General features: G+C 38.8%; 1 protein-coding gene and 1 long non-coding RNA gene across 5 annotated transcripts in view; one reads left to right on the forward strand and one right to left on the reverse strand.

Annotated features, from left to right (window-relative positions):
• The window catches only part of LOC138970624 (uncharacterized), a 425,184-nt gene that overhangs the window by 284,280 nt on the left and 124,682 nt on the right, over positions 1 to 16,222 (reverse strand). The window lies entirely within an intron of this gene.
• On the forward strand, positions 8,771 to 14,417 carry LOC138970608 (uncharacterized). The gene is made up of 4 exons (XR_011457017.1): positions 8,771 to 9,310; positions 9,472 to 9,541; positions 10,164 to 10,242; positions 12,388 to 14,417. It is a non-coding gene; the product is annotated as an uncharacterized lncRNA (long non-coding RNA).

Consider the following 16,222-nt stretch of genomic DNA (forward strand, 5'->3'; position numbering starts at 1 on the left):
GGGGCTTACTTTGCCCTATATATCATATATAGGTGAGGTATTCAATCTCAAAAACTTCAGAGAAAATGGGAAAAATGTGAAACATAGCTTTTTTTAGGCAATATTTATGGCCCCTGCGATCTTGACCTTGAAGCAAGGTCAAGATGCTATGTATGTTTTTTGGGGCCTTGTCATCATACACCATCTTGCCAAATTTGGTACTGATAGACTGAATAGTGTCCAAGAAATATCCAACGTTAAAGTTTTCCGGACGGACGGACGGACGGGGGGGGGGGGGGGGGGGGGGGGGGGGGGGAACGGACGGACGGACGACTCGGGTGAGTACATAGACTCACTTTTGCTTCGCATGTGAGTCAAAAATCGCACGTGTAATCCATTACACATTTTGAGCACATGTTTCTCTAAGCTATATGTCCACAACTGCAGACAGACAAAAAACGTTGTTTTCTTATTCATTTTTGTATAAGAGTTTTGTCAGTTTTGGGGGGTAGCGGGTGGACACGTATGACCTTACAGAAAACACTGTAATTCGTAACGTCATCCTAACTGACATTTTTATCTTTAGAAAAGATAAATAAAACATTACTTTGTGTAGATAACAGAATGGAGAGTATCACTTTATTATAATACGGTACTTATCAATGTGCATGCCGAACATTATCCAGGATTGGCGAGAGCGTACACATAGAATTATCACTCAAAAACGTAACACAAAATTGGCTCGACAGATCATCAACAAATGTGAACACAGCTAACTTCATTTATATACCGTTGCAATACCTAAGAAAACCATAAGGTGTTTCCTTATTGCTTACTCCACAATTATCCCCGCACCACCCCCACCTCCATATCTTGACTGACAAAAATTGATGAAAACATTCATTTGGGAGCCCAGTAGGTCATGTGGTAGGGAGAAGTGTGCAGAGTTTCATAAAAAATCTGTATAGTAGTTTTCTTTGAATCGCAATACAAACACATACACCCAAACACTTGGTGCCTTTAGTGCATCAATACCCCGCCCCCCCCCCCCCCCCCTTCCCTCCCCCGATCCAATACCACCCCCCTCCACCACCCGCCCACCCCACTAATTACAAACACACACACACACACACACACATACACACACACACACACACACACACACACCAGGGTGGATCAAACAGTTTGTAAAATGAGTGTCAGTATTTATAAATCAAGAGTGTAAATCGAAAACGCAAAGAAAACCAGACTGTTATAATTTAGTGGTAAAAACGTTATAACACAAAATGTCATCTCAAATTATAACCACATTTGAATACAGATAAGTTCACTGTTCACAATAGGCCTACCTTTTTTTTTCTTTTTTTTTTAAAGCGTTCCCTTTTTTTTTACTCAAAAATGTTTCCCGCCTAACCCCATATCTTGACTGAAAAAAAGTGAAGAAATAAATCAATTGTGAGCCCAGCAGGTCAGTTCGTAGAGCATGCGCACTGACCCAAGTGTTTGAATCCGGGTGAAGGGGTGGGGGTCACAAAACTTGTTTGCAAGGTTTCATACACATCTGTCCTGATTTACAGCTCAAAGCGATTTACAATTCCAATAACCTCACACACACACACACACACCCACACACCCCCCCCCACACACACACACACCCACACACACACCCACACACACAAGCAAACCAACCCCTCATAGCGATAAAAATAAGTACACAGTGAATAACTATATTTCTGACTATTTACAATCGGAATACATGCATTATCTCTCTCTCTCTCTCTCTCTCTCTCTCTCTCTCTCTCTCTCTCTCTCTCTCTCTCTCTCTCTCTCTCTTTCTCTCTTTCTCTCTCTCTCTCTCTCTCTCTCTCTCTCTCTCTCTCTCTCTCTCGCTCTCTCAAATATGATTTTGAAGCGCATTACATAAAGTCGGTATCTGATATCTAAAGTGTTTCGCTATGTTTTCGTCCTGATCTTTGGGATCCGGAGGATTTTTTTCTTCTGGTGATGATCTAATTCTAAGGTAACGGAATTGTTCATGCATTTTCAGGGAATTTGACAGGTATCGGGGTGTGTGTGTGTGTGTGTGGGGGGGGGGGGGGTTGGTGTGGGGTAAATTATCAAAACGCATGCACCCTAACACAGCTGACTTGTAATCTAGCCTGAACTACAAAAGCAGCCACACGCATACTCACAGAGGCACGCATGTTTGTGTGACGGTTTGCACGAATAAACATTGAAAATTAGTTTTGAGTTTTGATAAAAACAAGCGACATTTCCTTTTAGCACACAGGTGCTCAGCAAATGTGTATTGAATCTCGTTCAATTATCCCCAAATAATTATTTAACAACAACAAAAAGACTACCGGATTCCGTACATAATAAAGTCAGGGGCTGTAACAACAATTCGCGGCATTGGACTGTGGGAGGTCGTACACAGCTAACACTGCGACGCGTAACCAAAAACTACGGACACACTTTTTATCAGTTGATGATACAAACACACTTGCATATTGGGACACTACTAATTGTGTATTTCAGTTATAATGCATCACGTTACCTCAAACTCCGTCTCAAGTTGGAAATGTCCTCCCTGTCCAAAATCCCGCTCCTACCATCCACAACAGGGAGGACATTTCCAACTGGAAACGGAGTTTCATGAATATCTGTCCAGTAGATGTCTCTGAATCGCACTACACTCACACAAACACACAGACAAGCACACAGACACACGCACATACACACACACCTGGGTGAATCAGTTACTTTGTAAAAGGGGTGTACTTTGAATTCAAAAGTCTAAATTAATCGAGGACGCGAAGCGACTTAGGCTAATCATAAGAATGCGCCCCCCCCCCCCCCCCTCCCCGACAAAATAATCAGTCGTGAGATGCATTACACATTTTGTGCACAGGTTCCTGTTAGGTGTGAATCAAGTTATTTCACAATCGTCATGCAGTCAGTGTGTGCAGAAGCAGTTCTTTGTAAATCAGTGGATAGCGAGTCTGTGAGTGATGACAGTTTTTATGGTTTTTCTGTGGCATATTCACACGAGTACACATACTTAGGAAGGGTCGGAGCTGAAGGGGCGTGTCATCAGACACACGTTCTTAGAACAACAGAGAAGAAACCAACACCAAAGACGCCAAAAGTCTACTTCTTTTAGCTATGTATCACTCATCTCCGAAAAAAACAGCCCTGGAATAGTGTTTTCAGTACAATTTACTGTCTTACAGGCACACTAATGATCTCATCAAAACAGTTTGGCTTATAATCTTAGATCTGACCAGGCTTTTACTCGGGGTAAGACCATTCCTTTAATTTATCTCATGCCAAAACACAGCACCCTGGCTGCTTTTCGCGGTGAGTTTAATTGTTTTTGTGACTACATTTGAAATGTTACTTGTTGCATTTAAACACTGCATTCATCAATTACTACAATTACTCCTGTGCACAGTTAGCATTTAGACTGTTTGTTTCTTTGGTATGTGACAGAGTGGAGGGATGTTCTTATTGTATGTAAAACTAAAAGCCTGCCCCTGCCAGTTTTCAAGCCTTCAAGCTGAATCCAAACTGTGTTAGATCTGAAACATTCAAAAGTAAGTCTGGTTTGTCTCCAACAACAATAAGAAAGAGAAAGAGAGAGAGAGAGAGAGGAACCCTCACACACACACACACACACACACACGCACACGCTCACACTCACACTCACACACACACACACACACGCACACACTCACACTCACACTCACACAACCACATCTTACGCATATACATATATCGTTTCAGATATCCGTCTCCGTTTCTTCATGTAAAAAGTGTGATTAACCTGTTGCATGTGATGTCCGCTCTTGTAACAAAATGTTCAACAAAACATCATTGTACAATTACTAAGTCTACAGACATCCATTGACATTTCTGCTGAATCGTATGTCTTTTGTGACTGCTTAGAAAAGCGAAGGACGGAAATAACATTTCCTCAAAGCCAAATTGGATGTTGCACTGATGTAAAAATATGTTTGTTTCTTTATTAATAATGAAAATCGCACTTTGTGAAAACCATTGGTGTATAAAAGCACTTATAGCTAACAACCCCCGGTCTGTGTTGACGTGTGTTTATGCAGGGTAGGGTCACAGTAACGTGCGTATCGCGTACACAAGGATTTTCTGCCATATGAAATGAATATCTTTTGATGCCGAATAAACAGACAAAACGTCAGTATGATACAGTGATTACATTACTTTGCATTTCTTTGAAAACACGCCTTTACTAAGCGCCAGTCTTAGAAAAAAAGCAAAATAGGATAAGAAGACTCAAGAAACCGGAAATAGAACTCAATCACTGCTTGCAATCATATATATACGGTAGCTTATTGCTGTTAAAACATTCTCAAACTTTGTGTGATCATTAAAACATATACTTTTGACCGGACAATGATGTCATTTAGGTTTAATCTAAATATACGTTCTACGAACACTATGCAACAAAAGTACATTTCAGATACATGAAACCCTGACAATAACATTTTCGGTCAGTTCAAACCTATATGAATTCACGATGCATTACATAAGATTCAAAAACAACTTTTATTTTTTTTCATAATCATATGCACTTTTGTGCGAAAACGCTTTTCCTGAGATAACGTGTGAACAACTGAAAATTGCGCTTTGGCTAGTAGATAACCGGAAGTTGAATAAAATGCGATAGTGACACCGTTCTCAGAGTTCCTGGTTTTTATCTCGTATGGCTTACCTACTCATATATATATTTTTTGATGAGATAAGTGGCAAAGGAGAGCTCATATGCCTTAACCTTTAACTATACCCCCTAATCATAGGACGTAATTTACAGTTAAGGGTACGTTGCGATTTAATCGAAAATAACTTTTATCCAGCGTTTTCGGTAATTTCAAATGCATACACTCCAACGTACAATGTAATTAACTTAACAATGGCAGTGCCTACTACGAACAGAAGACTTGCACTTTTTGAAGAAACCGGGATACGTCTAGGATTAAAGGCAAAGTAAGCCTCCCGTAAACCATCACAGATACGGTCAGGCTTTTACACACAGTACAAACACCCTTTCATTTAAACACTCACCAATTGAGAACATCCTAGGTGCCCTCCGTAAAGAGCGAACAATTTTCAAAGAATTTATTTTTGCGTGGTTTATCTTACCCCTGAGCCATCGTGAACCCGTGTGATCCAGTTTTCCGTTTTCACAATGCAGTCGTCAGTTAGTCATTTGAATGCGACTCGACGTGAGCTTATCTACAATAGCACGTTTTTTATGCACGAAACAACGGCTGTGGTTCACAAGAACTCTAGCGATGGCTTTTGACTGTTGAGAGGAACGGCGATTTGCACTGATAAACCGTCGTCTGCTACGACCCTTGCGTGACCCTGCTTCCGGGCTTTTCTTTTTTTACATTTAGTCAAGTTTTGACTAAATGTTTTAACGTAGAGGGGGAATCGAGACGAGGGTCGTGGTGTATGTGCGTGCGTGCGTGCGTGCGTGTGTGTGTGTGTGTGTGTGTGTGTGTGTGTGTGTGTGTGTGTGTGTGTGTGTCTGTCTGTCTGTCTGTCTGTCTGTCTGTCTGTCTGTGTGTGTGTGTAGAGCGATTCAGACCAAACTACTGGACCGATCTTTATGAAATTTGACATGAGAGTTCCTGGGTATGAAATCCCCAGACGTTTTTTTCATTTTTTTGATAAATGTCTTTTATGACGTCATATCCGGCTTTTCGTGAAAGTTGAGGCGGCACTGTCACGCTCTCATTTTTCAACCAAATTGGTTGAAATGTTGGTCAAGTAATCTTCGACGAAGCCCGGACTTCGGTATTGCATTTCAGCTTGGTGGCTTAAAAAATAATTAATGACTTTGGTCATTAAAAATCTGAAAATTGTAAAAAAAATAAAAATTTATAAAACGATCCAAATTTACGTTCATCTTATTCTCCATCATTTTCTGATACCAAAAACATATAAATATGTTATATTTGGATTAAAAACAAGCTCTGAAAATTAAATATATAAAAATTATTATCAAAATTAAATTGTCGAAATCAATTTAAAAACACTTTCATCCTATTCCTTGTCGGTTCCTGATTCCAAAAACATATAGATATGATATGTTTGGATTAAAAACACGCTCAGAAAGTTAAAACAAAGAGAGGTACAGAAAAGCGTGCTATCCTTCTTAGCGCAACTACTACCCCGCTCTTCTTGTCAATTTCACTGCCTTTGCCATGAGCGGTGGACTGACGATGCTACGAGTATACGGTCTTGCTGAAAAATGGCATTGCGTTCAGTTTCATTCTGTGAGTTCGACAGCTACTTGACTAAATGCTGTATTTTCGCCTTACGCGACTTGTTAAACTTTCACAACTTCGAATTGTTCTGATCTTGTCTTGATGAAAAACGAATTCTTTTATGATTAAAGAATGTTTGTGTAACAAGCTGTCAATTTATTATTTAGATTTTAAAAGTTAGGTCTAGCGCAAAAACGAGGCGCCGTTGTTGTTAACGGAACAAGTCTACGAAAATAAATTCTTGGAAAATGTCTCACGCTCGACAGAAAGCAGCCAGGATGTTCCCGTTCGGTGAGCGTTCAAATGGAAGTATGCTTGTACTGTATTTAGACGCTCGGGGAGCTCTGTGATGGTTTACGGGAGGCTTACTGTGCCTTTAATTTAAAAGAAATAATGTTTTTAACAACCGGTACCCCAAGACTGAGGGTTGCACTTTGTAAGAAGTCCATTTCTACCATTTCCAAAAGGAAAATTAAGAACTAAGAAAGATCCTAGCTTACTTTAGTGTAATGTAATTTGCTTACATACCCGTTGGGTGCATGCTGTGGGGAGTTTAGCTTGTTTTGTCACAGTAAATGCAGACATTGAGACATGTATGACCGTTTTCTGAGATTTGAAGCTGGCGCAATGAACAACAGGTATGCCAAATATAACTAATGCTACAATCACTTATCATTTACTCTAATTACATTGTGAGCATAGAATTTTACATACAATGGTCGTCACAGCAGTGAATGAGTCTCTTTCTAAAAATGTATAAGTCGTGTTTTGGTCATGTTTTTCAAACGGGTAGGGTGCAAAACGACAATTTGTACATAACGAAACGGCATGTCAAAACTTTAAAATGGTTACCTTTAATAAACAGATGCATAAAGCTTCATAAAAGATTACTTTTGTTTAAAAAAGGTCACTATATATTAAATACGACTTTTATGAAATACAAAATACTTATTTTAGACAAAGAATTCGACATTATGAGGTAAAACCGGAAGTGGACAATTAGAAATCGACAATATCCGTTTATCAAACACATATTTATTTACAACAGTTTCATCTTTCGTATTATGCATCAAATGACATCTGGCAGGACAAAACTATCTTCTTCCAGGGCTGTGTTTATGTCAGGTTTTATCCCTAGTCGATCTTTTTCTCTTTTTTGAAGCTGATGCACATTGACTCAATTTTGTTTCATATGGCTGGTGTCTGCCAAATGGAACTAACCAATATGGATGCCAAGTCAGTCCATCTATAAGAAAAATCGACTTGTGTGTATATGTATGATTGCAATATTAACCTGGGACGGAATTATCTTCACTTATCGTTTGGAAGAATGACATAATTAGATTTTCTCAACACGATGTTGTACTCGCAGGTTAATGTCTAAAAGTATCCATAGGAAGAATGTTGTTTGTATATTGCCTGATAGAACAAAGCCTTAGCTTTTGTTTAGTGTATAATTTACAAAAGTCTGTTTGCCGAAACGAAGTATGCGACGTTTATTTGTACCATACCCCCTGCGCCAAAACTGCGTTTTTGGCAGAATAGGGGTTAGGTTACAAAGACGCTCCTCACTCAAAAGCGGTACAACGGAGCCATTTTTCGTTTACCGAACATCGGCTGTAAATTGAATAAGCTTTCTGAAAAACATCATCTCTAACCCAACCCCGTCGGGTTGACCCTTGACTATAGCTGGCCGATGGACTATTGGGAGTCTTTGGCTTGGCAACTGTAACACTCTCAGCCAATACTTAATACAGCGAACCGACGAAGTGACATAAAGTGGGTAGGGACCTAAGTCACCATATACCATCTTGTTTGGTGTTTGTCGTCCTACACACAAAAACTTCTTGCATGCAAACAAATGGACTTTCTCAAGAGCTTCAAACCTTTGCAATCCCCACAGCTCAGATCCATACATTAAAGTGTAACTAAACAAGCAAAAAGGAAAAAAATCGTTCAGCAACCTTTACACTTTGATATGAAGAAGGGCCTCATATACTGTCGAACTGCGAAAAAAAAAAATGTTTCTCTCACTCGGACACTGTTTGACGGACATGTGAAGTGCGCGCCAGGAACGACAATCTTCTTAGTTTACCTGATTAATGCCCTTAATTTTTGGTTCTGGTACTTTCAGTTCCGGCTGTTGTCATCAATCTACCAAAATAAAAGATCAAACGGAGTTTTCGATTTTTATTTCATGGTTCAGAAAAATATTGCTTATTTTCTGAAAGTCAACCGTTTTAGCGAATCTTTCTTTGATTCTTAAAAGTCATTTCAGATTTTTGAAAAATAGTTAACGGTTAGTAATTACCAATATATCGTAAACAAACATATCGATAGGTTTTGGTAAGAAGACACAAGTGCGATGAATGTGGTACCAGTATTTTTGTGGTAAGTAAGGATGCATTTCTTTGCTGTAAGCACATTTACAATGCACATTTAATCTGTTTAGCAACATAAACGAAAGCATGGTACAGTGCCGCTTGTTTGTGGTCTATCTTTTCGCGGCAGATGCGTAACAATTAGGGTCTCAGTTTGAAAAAGCTGCTCGGAACCAGAGCAGATTTGGCTTGGGTTCTTTGAGTGTGAATGATCGACGAGTGGCTTGACATTTTTAACGAATCATTACTGTAGCCTACTTGAAACCACCATCTGTTTCTGAATTTGTCATCAGTTATGATTGAGCAGTCTCATAGGAATCGTCCATAAAATGTTAAACCGAAAAAGGGCAGACGATTCTGAATCACACAGGCTGCTGTACAAAATCAGATCTAAAACAATATTTTGAACTGCGACGTCTGCGTAAATGCCCTGTAACAAAATACCTTGTCCTGGTCATGTGTATACACATCAGCTTCTATTGGGAAGATCAGTATTTTATATTAATCACAAATACAAGATTAGAAATAGTTCTGAAGATCGCCTTTGATTTCAGTTTCAGCGGCAAACTAGCAGATCTGTCCAAACCGGCATCGTTTCATGGTTGAAACTTGAATAATCCCAAATAGATCTGAGTGGGGGTAAGTTTTATAGTATTTCAATTTTTTACGGCAGTTTTATTTAAAGATAGTGTAGTGGATGTCTCTGGTGAAGACTACAGTTATATGAATTTGTTGTTGTAATATTAAAGTGATTGTTCTTTATTTACACAATTGAATAATTTGTATTTATTTGTTTGCAGATGACGGCATACTGAGTGCTCCAAGAACATACGCCTGCTGGCATTTTGTGTCTTTTCTGAAGACGTCGAGGCAAGCAGAAGTCACGGTCCTGGCCACACACACACAATGACATGAACAAGAAATGATATTTTTTCATGGGCATATCCAGTATTAAAACTTTATTACCATGCAAACGCAACGATTAGAATTTAGAGACGGTCATCGGTCACACACACACACACACACACACACACACACACACTGGGCGGATCCGGAGGGGGGTTCCGGGGTTTCCGGACCACTTAGGAGCCGGCCTTTGTATTCTAAGTGACGATTTTGGAAAGAAGTTGGCTAATTAGTTTGCTCAGGTTGCGCCAGATCGATCAATTGTCCTTGTTGTGATTCAAATTTTTCTTCTTAACCCCCCCCCCCCCCCCCCCCCAAGGAGGTTGAACGCTTCGCGTCTTCAACTAAACACTTCGCGTCGTCAAATTGTCCCTAAAAGAAATTTGGAAACTCCCCCTTAAAAATGATGTGATCCGCCCCTGCACACACACAAACACACACAAATAGAGAAGTAACAAATAGATACAGTTTTTCTTTATTTAAATTACAATCAGATGTGGTCGTAGAACAGGCACTGTAAACAAAACCTAGCATATGATATACCACTTGTGTGATGTTTCGGTCAATATCTTTATTTTCCTTTCAGAAATACATTGGCGTTTTGAATGTCAAGGGAAGTGATACAAATGCTGCAGCAGGCTATCAAGAACGCGAAGGCAAACAAGGTAAATACCTACTTCTGACATTAGTTTACTTATTAACTCTTTCTATACTGGCCATTATCTCCCCAGTCTCTCCCCAGAAACTGGCCATTTGCATGGGTTTGCAAACAAATTCTCAAAAATAAACAAAACAAGATGCAGCCTTCAAACTCATAGGTTTTATTGTGAATATATTGCTAAAACATATGCCAAAGTTTGGTTTCATTGTTGTGAAAAAAAATAAAAATATGATGTCCAGAATTTATGGGTATATTTTACGCAATACGAAAAAGAGGGTATGTATTTTGACTTAGAAGCATTTTTTCTTATGAAGGCTCTGTTTGCAACAAAACTGTTTCTGTTTACTTGTATGAAGATTGTGCTAACACAAAAACATAACAAATACCAACTGATTTTCCATTTGGTGGTCATGTAAGCATTGTGAACATGTCCAAAAAATCTGATCACACACCATGTGGTCGACATGCAGACCTGAACGGCCAGTGTATGGTGGCAGAGTTGGAAAATAGGAAAAGTCTTGATGCCAATCCTTCATCAAAAATCGAAGAAAATCGTCATTGTAATAAGTTTGCTTTATTCTAAATCAAACGACTAGGATAGATGACAGACACAACGACAAACACATTCAATTCTATGTAAAACATACACAATGCGCACGTTAACAAGCTGGCCATAACAATGTGCCCATCGTGCATGAAGTGTGGCTTTGGTCGGATCAGTAGCCGTGCTTTGTCTGCGATGCTAAACATGAAATTTTGTTAAAGCGACGATTTAGCAATGTTGTTGTTGCTGCTGCTGCTGTCTGTTCTTGTCACGACATCTCGCCATATAACAGTTTTTTCCCTCCTGATTCTGAGAAGAAGCTGTTTAATTGTGATATCAGGCCTAGGAACCCCTGATTTTCACTTGGAGCATTCTCAAAGAAACTTAGCGTATGTTAAGAAAAATGAGTGTACTCCACACTTTGTCTTTTGTTGTTCGTTGTCGTTGCATGTCTACCGTTCCACAGCCACCTACTATAAGTGCAAGTGTTAAATGACGTATTTCCACAAAAGACTGCTTGCAGAGAATCATGTGATGCCAATGACAGGTAAGGACATGTGGTAATACATACTACGTTTTGGAACCAGGGAAAATGCAGCACAAATTATTTATCAACCAAATTGATTGACTTGTGCACTATGACAAAAGTTTTCTTTGATCCATAAAAGGTCTTTTGCCAGAAAAATTGCTCTGAACATCAAGTACCCTGCAAGTTGTCACACATTTACATTATTGAAATAAAAAGAAAACACACCAGTAACCAGGTTAGGTACGTTAATATCTATAATCAATATCTCGGCACGTTACTGCCTTCTTCGGGATGGTAAGCTGAACATTATTGAACAAAATAATCGGTTTAGATTGTATACTTTGATTCCTGAACGAAGAAGCAGAGGTACTGCATACAACTAGGACTGTAATATCAGCTTTTGCCTGAAACACACACACACATACACTTATAAAATTAATGCAATGTCATTGTATGAAGCCAGAACAATCACTAACTTACATAGTTGGTCACACAATTACCCATCACTGAACAATAAATCGAAGTCGGGTGGATTCAATGACTAAAGCAGTAAAGGCTTTGAAAAAACCCTCATCACAAAACATCCCCCCCCCCCCCCCAAAACAAAAAATAATAAATAAATAAATGAAATAAAACAGGTTGTGTATATAGCGCAGTAAACACCATGCAGGTACAAGCGAAGATTTGACAGAGATTATCCTTGTTTTATATAGCACACATTTTCTAGTTTTAATCTCTCTCTCTGCCTCTCTCTCTCTCTCTCTCTCTCTCTCTCTCTCTCTCTCTCTCTCTCTCTCTCTCTCTCTCTCTCTCTCTCTCTCTCTCTCTCTCTCTCTCTCTCTCTCTCTCTCTCTCTGGAAAGTAATTTATTGACCTGTGGGTTATTTGCGTTTGTATACACATTGGTGATTCGTAAACTATGTTGAAAGAGATTGTCAAACAATATTATATGGGGTGTCTTAAAAAAAATGTATATCAACAAAATCTGTCATTATTATCAGGCACACGGTTTTAACAAAGCTATGTCACGGAATGCAACATAAGTGGCTTAAAAAGTCGTGTTTTTGTGTGTGCAGGATATTCGCAAGGACAGGACCTCAAGCTGAACCAGCACAACAGCGATGCATTCTTCCATGGCTTCCACAAAAGTCTTTCGCCTATAGCGGGCATTGCATACAGATAGTCCCTAACCCTCCTTTTTAAAAATTCTTTAGACCAATTATCCCTCTGTTCCCATGTTAAACATGGAATAATTCTGGACAAATGCGAGGACGTTAGCTTTTTTTTATTTTATTTTTTTATCATTTTACTTATCATTAAAACTTGTTTAGATTTCGATTCGTAAACCATTTACAGTAATCCTTTGTTTTTTAACTTTGTTCATCTTACCACAGTCACTTCGTTGTTTAGATTTATCATTAAATTTGTTACCATTATGCAGGAAAAATGTAGAATAAAACCAGGAGAGCTTTCGGTAGAAGATATTTCCTGTGTCAAAAGTTAATGCTTATTCTGATTGATGGGTGCTCCAAACTAAGTTATTTTGACTGCCTTATTCGAATTCATTTCCAAGACAGGGCTGAGAAGTGGAGAAGCTTAGGAGAGTATCGTAAAAATTGTCTGGGTGTTTATGCAAAACTTTCGAATATGTCAGATTTTACTTTAGAGATTTTAAATACTGTTAACTGACAGAAATGCTATAACTTCTACACCAATTGACTGGATAACTTCATATTCAGCATACTTAAACTTGATTTTATGCATGTGCAGTTCACAAAGTGGCAAATTTGTAGGTTAAATTATCTAACTTTTGCATCACCAATGACACCAACGCTTTCGTGTCTGAGGATTGCCCTGAACCTAGCTGTAACTGCATGCTTTCTTCAGGTCATCGATAGCCTGGGGGTTGAAGGGGATGTTTTTACATACTCAGACATTCAAAATAATCAAAAAGGTAAAAGCCTGAAGGGTTTAAATTAGGTAAAAATGGCTACCGCTCAATGTCAAAACTCGTTCTGTTTAGTCGACCCCCGACAAAAGTCAGACCATTCAATTTACAAAATTGCCACTTACTGGAAAGGCAGAACATAAACTGAAGTTAATGAATACCATATATAAAATAATTGGTTCAACAGATGCAGAAGTAATTTGCATGGTTGTGGGTGTCCTTTTTAGGGGGGTCAACCCTGTAGAAGAGACGATTTTCTTTAATTATCAATCCGTAATATATTGTTTGTTATGCATACAAGATTAACATTGACAAATACTTCAAGACTCCTCATTGATCTTAAGAAATGTTGTGGGTTTTTTTGTTACTGACTGATTCACTTTCTATTCACTTTACTCTACATAAGTCACGACAAGAAAAGCAAGGGAGGTAATTTCTTCGGAAGAGGTAATTCTCTCCCCTCAGAACGATTGTTGTAGTTTGTTTGATTTTGTTCCCTTCTAATAAGTATTATTTAAAATAGATCTTTACATCTTGATGTGAAAGGCGCAGTACCCCCCTCCCCCCAGGATGTTAAATTCTAGGTTGTGTCCATGTAAAATCCTGATCCTGGTCAAGATCCGAGTTGGTTTTTCATGCAACTGTGCCTCTTTATGCCACTCAATTAGACATACTTTGCAATCCATAATTGCACGAAACTAAGTACAGGAAATACGTTTTTGTCGTGTTTTTAATATTACATAATGAAATAAAAAATGTCACAACTGGTTTCGTGTTGGGCTTTCTCTCTCTGTCTGAATCTCATAATTACTTCCTTCTGAAGCCTGAAATGTGTTGCAGGCATTGTTCAGCTTACATTTATTGTTACAATGTTTGTGGATATGTTATTAAGTGTGTCTGTGTTTCTATCATTCGTTATCAGTGTGGTTAAAAAAAAAAAGCACACGTCAAAGTAATTTACCCTTCATCATTATCAAAACATACAGATACAGGTAATAAATATTTGTGATACTTTAAACAAATACAATGTTTGTTTGTTGCGTCTTTTCTTTTTTTCAGAGCAAACACACATCGTATTTGTTCAAACGTGTATATTCTGCACTTTCTAATACCCTGCATGGATCTCCAAATCAAGAATAATGAAAAGTCGTCTAATAGCCCTGCAGCACTCACACGAACATGACAGAAGCTTGCATGCATGCACCCAGGCTCGCTGTCTTCGGCTAAAAGAGCTTACAGTTGGATCTTCGCTCAGACAAATGTAGCTGTCTTGTCCACTTGCTCCTGTCGCATAGATCTGCAATGTGCAACATCATCTTTGATTAATAAGTCTGAGGCACAGACAAACACACACGCGCGCACATTTGCGAGAGAATGCACGTCAGTCTATTCAATCAAACAGTATAAAAACATACCACAGACGTGGTGGTGGAAACTGGACATTCGCCGTATAACAAACTCAAGAGATTCATTTGTGTGTGTTTGTTTAATCAAAAGTTCATCTTGGGCACATTCAGTCTGTATTGTAACAGGACCCATCCCGTAAAAACTTCGAACAGATCTATTAAATTCTGAAATCCTTGACAAGTTTTTTTTCCAATCATCTGTATCTGACCGAATTAAAAAAATAAAAAATCAGCCAGTACACGCATCTACCCCCTCACACGACAATACATATGTGGCGAAAAAAGGAATCGAGAGGGGGGAACAAGGAATAAATTAGATCCAGAAATAATTCCACTTCATCATTCCAAAGTGTGAAGTGATCGGATACTGTGGTAAAGATACGTGCTTAGTATCACAACTGAAAATACAAGCCCTAGGGTTTTAAATCAAGGAAACAATTAAAGTTAAGTAAGATCAACAGAAATGTCGAGAACATGTAAAATATTGTACTTACAATCCGTTTCAGCATGCTCTTCGAATAATAATCTCCCAGTCAACCTCGTGCTTACGACTTCGACAGGATGTTGCCTCTCACGCTGAGCCAGTACATTTTGAATTCAAAGGCCAGAGATGCAGTACAAGCACATTAGTTAGATCCAATTCATTTACATTGCTACCTTGCCCAATTTATGGCTATTTCTGTTGGTAACATCACACATATGGCAAGCAGTGCTTGTTGCCGACTCTGCTGGGACAGGCAGCAGACGATTTTATTTAGGAACCAAATTCTGATTGGTTAAAACATAAAACCGGAACTCAAAGTACCACTTGTTCTTTGGAAGTATCAAATCAAGAACAGATAATCAGGTAAATCTAAAATGGGTTCAACACTTTTAAAAAATCGTAGTAAATCAGAAAACACAGTAAACGTTGGAAAAATCGTCCAGTATCGCTTCTACAGGTCTATACTTGGACAAAACATAAAGCAATTCAGTAAAGCTGACACTTCAAAATGTCTGTTTAGTTACACTTTAAGATCGGGAGGACCTGTGCGTCATATATTAAAAAAAAAACCAACGTTTATATGTATGTTGCCTAGCCTCCACAAACATCTTAGGATTTAGCCAGTCCTTATCTTTGCCTTTGAGGCCAGATCGCTGACCATTTGCGTCAATGACAATTTTGTGGTGAAATTTAGCCCCAAGTACTTGTAACTGTTCACAACCTCTATGTCCTCGTTTCCGTACTTCCAGGCTTCATTTGCTGCCAAAAATCCTCCTTTTCTAAAAACGATTACCTTTGTCTTATCCAGGTTGACTGTCATGAAAAACGTATCCGTAAACTGTTTTAACACATCAATCTGTTTCTGTAACCCGGCTGCGCTATAGGATATCAAGAGCAGATCGTCGGCAAACAGCAATATGAGAATCTGCATCACGTCAGGTGTTAACTGTATTCCATGTTTACCATTTCAAGTGCCAGTTCATTAATCAGGAATGAAAACAATGTTGGTGAAAGCACAGAACCTTGAGGGACTCCACATGGACAACGGAAAAACTCCGATGGGCCATCGTCGG

The sequence above is a fragment of the Littorina saxatilis genome, linkage group LG7 (genome assembly GCF_037325665.1).
Source record: "Littorina saxatilis isolate snail1 linkage group LG7, US_GU_Lsax_2.0, whole genome shotgun sequence".
NCBI lineage: Eukaryota > Metazoa > Mollusca > Gastropoda > Littorinimorpha > Littorinidae > Littorina > Littorina saxatilis.